Source organism: Lactuca sativa, chromosome 3, assembly GCF_002870075.4.
Source record: "Lactuca sativa cultivar Salinas chromosome 3, Lsat_Salinas_v11, whole genome shotgun sequence".
Taxonomy (NCBI): domain Eukaryota; kingdom Viridiplantae; phylum Streptophyta; class Magnoliopsida; order Asterales; family Asteraceae; genus Lactuca; species Lactuca sativa.
In genome coordinates this window covers 87,464,553-87,471,800 of record NC_056625.2, presented here as the reverse complement: position 1 = coordinate 87,471,800, position 7,248 = coordinate 87,464,553, and the positions used below count along the sequence as shown (strand labels likewise).

At 41.8% G+C, this 7,248-nt stretch overlaps 1 non-coding gene across 1 annotated transcript; it reads left to right on the top strand.

Moving 5' to 3' along the window:
- The first annotated feature begins 5,406 nt into the window (after positions 1–5,406).
- LOC111915595 (small nucleolar RNA R71) lies at positions 5,407–5,513 on the top strand. Its single transcript, XR_002858204.1, has one exon. It is a non-coding gene; the product is annotated as a small nucleolar RNA R71 (small nucleolar RNA).
- Positions 5,514–7,248: the final 1,735 nt, after the last annotated feature.

Here is a 7,248-nt window from a genome sequence, read left to right as displayed (position 1 = left end):
CTCAACTAAACATTTGGGTTTTCATGCAATCATCAACACAATTCTAACATAGAATCCTAATTTGCTTTTACCAAAATTTTCCAAATTAAGTCCTAAGTAATGTTTTTGGTATAAATTTTTTTTTTTAAAAATTAGCCTAAATTAAGATTCTAAATTTTCTAATATGTGACATGTGACCAACCCCCTACCCCTCACTTATTTTATGAAATGCCCTCATTGCATACTATAAAAATGCAAATATATAGAGGGAATTGGAACAAACTCCCATGGGATAGCAGTCGATAGGTTGATACTCTTCTCTTCAGCTCCATCTTCAATTGACTTCAGCCATGGGAACAACTCATCCATGACTTGGGTATCAAAATCTCGTGTGGCAGCTCCAAATATGCAGGGGGAACAGTGTAAGATCTTCAAGAATCGATATGGAAGAATAAGTAGTCAAGTGGTACACTCATCAACATCAAATCAGCAGTCCTCACGGTATAAAAATGAATGACTCGTCGAGTCATATATGCAACTCGTTGAGTATAAGCGCGGACATCTTCGAATATGTGAGATTACAAGTCGACTCGTCGAGTCAGTTTATTGCACTCGACAAGTAGACCGCTGGACGAAAAAAATGATATTCTGCATTTGTTCCAGCCTCTAATAAATCTTCAAAATTTCTCCTCACTTCTGGACTCACTCGCTCATGTCCCTAAGGACCGGACTCGACACTTTGACTCTAACGCTTCCCTTCCTTGACTCTTTTTCACTCTTTATAACCCTCTTGACTCTATAACTCTAACCCGTCTATGCAAGCACTGCTAATTCAATTTTGAAAAATAATCAAGGTAATCAAACATCAAGCCAAACAGTAAAAAGTTTTAACAAATTCCAAACACACCAAATAAGAACAAAAATAAAAATAAAAATTGTTCAATAAAAACACAAAGAAACTAATCCTCCTCATCATCGTCATGATCCAGCGCCGCTCCACTTCCACTCGCACCGCTCCTTCTCGCATTGATCACCTCTTCCCACGACAGAATATACGGGAAGTCACCACCATCGATATGCGGAATGTTGAAGTGGTCAAAAAGTCGAATATGTGATTGATTGCTAAAGTTGATACCCCGCGCCATTTGATCTTGTAACCGCCTCATCTCAACATTGTACCAATCCATTGGTACCTCATCATTGTCTACCGGAATCACCGGCGGTTCCTCCTTTACATCACGCTCTCGCCTCGACCGGACCCTCCTTCCCGGCGCCTCGGGACCAACAACAGGATCATCATGCGAGATAGCATAATGACCACCACCATAGTCCTCAATGATCCTAGCCCTCCTAAAAAGAATAGGATTGAATGGAGGGGTAGGAATCATAGTCATCAAGTTCCATGCGCCACGGGTCATCAACCCAAACGAATTAGCGAGCCGTGTGACAAACATTCCACCATTAATCTTCGATGTCTTGCGGTCTTTGACCGCACCCTCCGCCAAGTATGAAGCTAAACACCAAGGAATATTGCAGAAAGTATCGGGTGTGATACTGCTCCATAAATAGAACACATCAAGGTTAGAAACCTTGTCATCATCCTTCCTTTGGTTAATGGTGGTGGAAATAAGGCGGTAGATAAGGCGGTGTGTAGGCGACCGAATGCTTCCCTCCTGGGCTGATTTCGAAATCTACACTTTGTTGGCAATCGTATTCCACCAACCCGTGCTCGTCACTCCATCGGGGAACACTTGTGAGAGCGTTCCATGAATGCACGGAAAATAGTGGTCGAGACCAATGACCGGTCATAAATACCCATCCGACAAGCGAGATCAACCACGGAGCACTGATGAAACTCGCCCCCAAGACAGAAACTGACACTCGTCGGGTGATAGCAGTCATCTCCCCCACGAAAAGATACCGTGGAGAAAAACTCCAGGCAAAGCTCCCAGTACACCGGCTCTTGAATATGGAAAACCCGGCTCCACCCATCGCATATCATCGTCTCTCCCTCATAAACAAACTCCTTTAAAAGATAAGGAGCCAACTCCTCTTTATAGCGCACACCTTGCAACCAACCCCAATCAATTCTGTTGGGCACGTAAATTTCTTTCTTCCTTACATCAGCTAATTTCTTCTTCCACCTCGTCATGGTAGAAGCAGACTCGATTTGACGGAAATTTAACCAAGGAAAATCTCCTTGGCGTCCACTTGAACCTTGCCCCCTGTGAAACATTTTCCCTGAAAAACAAAGAACATAAAACCCAAAAAACACAGAAAATCATTAAAATAAGTCACTCCTGTGTCCCCGACTCGACTCGTCGAGTCCATGAACAACTCGGCGAGTCACAAGAACTGTGCGAGTCAGTCAGCGAGTCGGTCTAAACTGAACCATGAAATCTCAAAATTACTTCAAGGGTTTTGTCTAGGGGCATGTCTATAAGGTATTAGAGCAAGAATAGTCATGCAAAACAACATAATTCATGAAAAATTGAAACCCTAGAAGTTCACTATTCTTCAAAATTGGGTTTTCTATGAAATTACTACCCTAGATCATCTTAAAATCATGCTTCTAACAGAAAATAGGAAGAAATTAATTACCTTTCGTGATAGAACTTGAAAAACTTGAAGAACAATGGAAGAAGAATTGAAGAAGATGAATGCTTGAGAGAAAAAGTTGGAGGGAGGCGCACGGCGAGTGTGTTGTGAAAAAGAAACTGATTTCATTAGGGTTAAAACCCTCGTTACCGGTTGCAAAGTAATTTCATTATTATTTTTTTTTGTAAATAATTCCGACTCGTCGAGTCAGGGTAAGACTCGGCGAGTCTGGTCGCGATGTTATTCTTTTCTGAAATCTAAATGGACTCGTCGAGTCATGGTCAGACTCGGCGAGTCTCTTGCAAAAGATTCAAAAAGTATAAAGTTTTTGTCATTTATTTAGAAAAGAAAATTTATTCCACCCCACACTTAGTCCATACGCACTCTGAAGCAGACATGTCCGATGATTTGGAAGATTAAAATTCTAAGAAACGAAAAAAAAATTCAAACAAAACTAAAAAGGTAAAAGAAAGCAAACTCTAAATAACGGGTTGCCTCTCGCCAAGCGCTTCTTTTTAAGGAGTCGTTAGCTGGACTCCTTCCCATCTACGTCTCGTCATCTTCCAGCATCGGGAATGCACGCCTAATCTTTTGTGGTTTGTACTTCGTTTTGTAAGCGTGAATCTTCTTTTTGTAAGCCCGTTTTGATTCCTCTCTCTTCTTTTTTACAGCATCATCCTCAGCTGCTTGGGCTTCCCTTCTCCTCTTTTTCTTCTTCACCCCATTCTTTTTCACCTTCTCTTGCACCTCCTTTTTCTCAAACTTAATTACTTCATATTTTTTGAAAGTTTGTGCTCTAGGTTTGGTAACGAATGGTTGATCAGCCTCCACTCTCCTATCCTTTTCCTTCTCCTCTTTTTCTGTGCTTACCCCATCTTCAAGCGGAATTGCATCAAGACATGCTATATGGGCGTGTTGAACTTCTGTATCCATTTCTCCTTCTGCTGTTTGTTCTTCTAAAGAATCATGAAAAATATCCAATTCCAGCATATACAGAGAACTAGCAACAAGCAGATCTAAATCGTCCAAGGTGTTGGAAATTTCGACTGGAATCGTCGAGTCCAGTAAAGTGACTCGGCGAGTCAGATCGTATTTCACTATTTCCTCTGTGTTTTCCGAGTAGGCTTCTTCTAGTAGCTTTTCTATCTCCTCCAAGTCCTTGTTAACATCTCCATCCTCTCCAGAATGTAGCAAAAACTTACTTGGATCTTCTTCTTGCAAAAGTGCAAGTTCTTTTTGTAGTATCTCATCATCCAAATGGATAAATGAGATCTCTTCTTTTCTTTCCTCTTCTTGCTTGGCTTCTGGTACGGCTCTGAACATTGCGGACTCGTCACCTACCATCAACGTTAATGTGGACTCACATACATCAATTAAAGCACATGCGGTGTTTAAAAATGATCTCCCCAAAATAATCGGAATTTCGGGGTATTCTTCCATGTCAACCACCACAAAGCCTACTGGAAAAATGAACTTATCAACTTTAATGAGAAGATCCTCGCAAACGCCTCGTGGATGAATTGTTGTCTTGTCTGCCAAATGGATCTTCATGTTTACCGGTCTTGGCTACGGTAAATTCAACTTCTTAAAGAAAGAGAAAGGCATCAGATTGATGCTTGCACCCGAGTCAGTCAACGCTTGAGTGACAAATGTGTTTCCAAACTGGCACGGAATTATAATACTCCCCGGATCGCCCTTCTTTTCGGGTAGCTCACTCAATATTATCTCTGCGACTTCAGCCAAGTCTTTCCTAGCAGCAAAGAGACCTTTTAGTAAGTTGAAGTACTTGGGTGTTGTGAGCATCGTTTCTACAAATGGCACATTGACTTGTATGGCTTTAACATGCTTCATAAAGCCTCTATAGGCTTCAACTTTTTCCACAGGCATGGCTTTGGTTGGGAATGGCAAAGGAGGATTATATGGCTTTAATGAACTGACAGTTTTGTCATTTACGCATGGACTCGTCGAGTCCATTAGAGGGACTCGGCGAGTCTGGTCGGGTTTAGCTGGAGTCGACTCTTTTGCCTTTTCTGTCTTCCTCTTGGAGATCCTCTGTGCATGTGTGAAAATTTCTTCATTGCTGGAGGTCACTGCACTCACATTCTCCATTCTCGGATTGGTTTCGGTATTACTTGGATGTTGACCCGGTCTTCTTTCATTCACTTGGTGTGCAAGCTGTCCCAACTGTTTCTCAATGTTGAGAATGGATGCCTGCTGATTTCTTAGCATATTTCTGGTCTTGTGTATTGCAGCATCGTGATCATTGTGTCTCTTTTCGGCTGCGGCTATGAATCTAGTGAATAATTCTTCTAAATCAGCTTTCTTTTCTACCGGTTCTTCCTTTTGATAAAATCCCCTCCCCTTCTGCTTGTATTTCTCCTCTTTAGCCTTCTTATATTCTTCGTATGGGAGCCATTCCTTCTTCGGTTTCCGCCAATTCTCTTCGTATCTATCGCCACTTGAATAGAATACTTGAGCCTTCTTGTTTCCATTCTCATCCAAATCACAATCCTTTGTGAGATGGGGCCCTCTATAATTCTCACATCCAACCCGAATAGCATGGATTGTTTGATCCATTTTGTCATTCTTCTATCTAGACTATCAAGCTTAGCTATCACCGCCGCCATGCTATCATTTGCCGAGTTCACTACCCCCCGACTTACTTCGTTTCTTGGATTGCGGTATTCTCTAGAGTGCTTAGAGAATTTTTCAATTAACTCCTTGATTACCGGGGGCGCCTTCTTCGTTAGCGGGCCTTGAGAATCGAGCAATTGCCTTGTGGTGACATTGACTCCATCATAGAAAATGGAGACCTCTTGTTGGCTATTAAGGTCATGGTGTGGGCAATTTCTAAGCAAGCTCTTGTACCTTTCCCAAGCTTCATAAAGAGATTCACCGGGTTGTTGCTCGAAGTTGGCAATGGCTTTCTTTAGCTTGGCTATTTTGGAGGGCGGGCAAAAGTGGTCTATGAACTCTTCTTTCATCTTGGCCCATGTGGTGACCGATCCGGGAGGAAGTGACTTTAGCCAATCCTTTGCAGCACCTTTAAACGTGACTGGAAGCATGCAAAGAAGCTGGGTCTCGCGTGGAACATTGGGTACATTGAAGTAGTCAGCCACATCATTCACTTCGTGCAAGTGCTTGTAGGCGTCCTCGTGATCCTTCCCATAAAAAGGAATCTCCTTGAGTTGAGCGAGAATATGGCCTTTTAGTTCGAAAGTAGCGGTCGCGGGAATTACGGGCTACACAAGTCCCGGGCCGGTGTCATCGCGCATCCTATTCTTCCATTCCCCCATGGAGACTTCATCGATATTATCCATAGTGATAGCTAAATCGTCTTCAAACTCGGAGTCTTGCTCGTATGTGGGCTCTTCTTCTTCCTCGGTCTCGTACTTGATATCTTCTTGAATTGGGTCGCCGATTGTTAAAGAGGCATTGGATGCTCTTGATTTGCTGCTTCCCTTCTTGCTGAAAACGGACTTGAGGTTTTTGAGTGGCGAGTTCTTTGAAGAAGCGGATTCTCCGACGGTTTTGCCTTTGCTCCTCCTTAGTGCGGATTTCGGGTGTTCAAGAGGAGGGACCAGAGGTATATCAGATCCTCGGGTCATGAAACAACTGTAAAAAAAACAAAAAATGCGTAAAAAGAACAAAAATAAAATAAAAAATTAAAGCTGTAACAGCGATGTACTCGCCGAGTCGGCACGAGTGCACTCGGCGAGTTCAACGCAAAAACAGAAAAAAATTTCTAGTTACTCTATAAACGGAATTTTATTAAAACTAATTTTACTGACTGAATTACCTTTTAAATAACTTTGTATAAGATAAATCTCACACAAAGGATCGATTAAATTAGAATTTAATGTTAATTTTAGAACCGTTCACCGGCAACGGCGCCAAAAACTTGATGTGTGCAAACTCACTTAGTTTTAAACCTACTTTTAATTATAAAATAACACACTGTTGGGTCAAAAATATGGATTATACTTTGTTTTTCTAGGAAAATATATTTTTATGTAATGTTGCATGTGTTTGCGGTTTGTGTGTGCGGCTGTACACATGTGTATGGTTGGAGGTCCATATAAATTAAGGAGTGCATGTGGGAGTGTACGGTTAAGAAGAGTAGAGAGAGAAACTAGAGAAGAAGTGTGTGTGAGAGAGAATCTATTGTATGGAGCATCACTCAATTTCATCAATACATCATTAGATTCTTAATCTTCTTCTTCTTCTCATTCTCTTCTATATTGATCTAACATCATCCAATTGATTGGGATTCCGCACCATCAATTGGATCTGATTGACACACAAGCAATTTTGGGGACTTACAATTGGTATCAGAGCAAGGTTGTATCAATCAATTTTGTCTGATCTGGAGCTTACTTGATCTGATTTTGAAAAGAGAATAGCGTTTTTGGATAGATCTCGCAAAAATAAGGGGGGTTACTTCTTTGCATTTTTCATAAAAATGAGTTTTTGATTCAGTTTTAGAGCAAAAAAGGGTGAAAAACATCGTTTTTTTGCGAATCTGTTGAAGGTGTGCTGCTGGTTGAAGGAGTGCGGCCTCGGTGTGTGCGGCTCAGAGTGTGCGCCTCGGTGTGTACGGCTCGGATCCTCGGCCTCGCAAGCAGCAACCTCGCACAGCAGCCCTTTCATAAAAAAGAGGAAGCGAAGTTG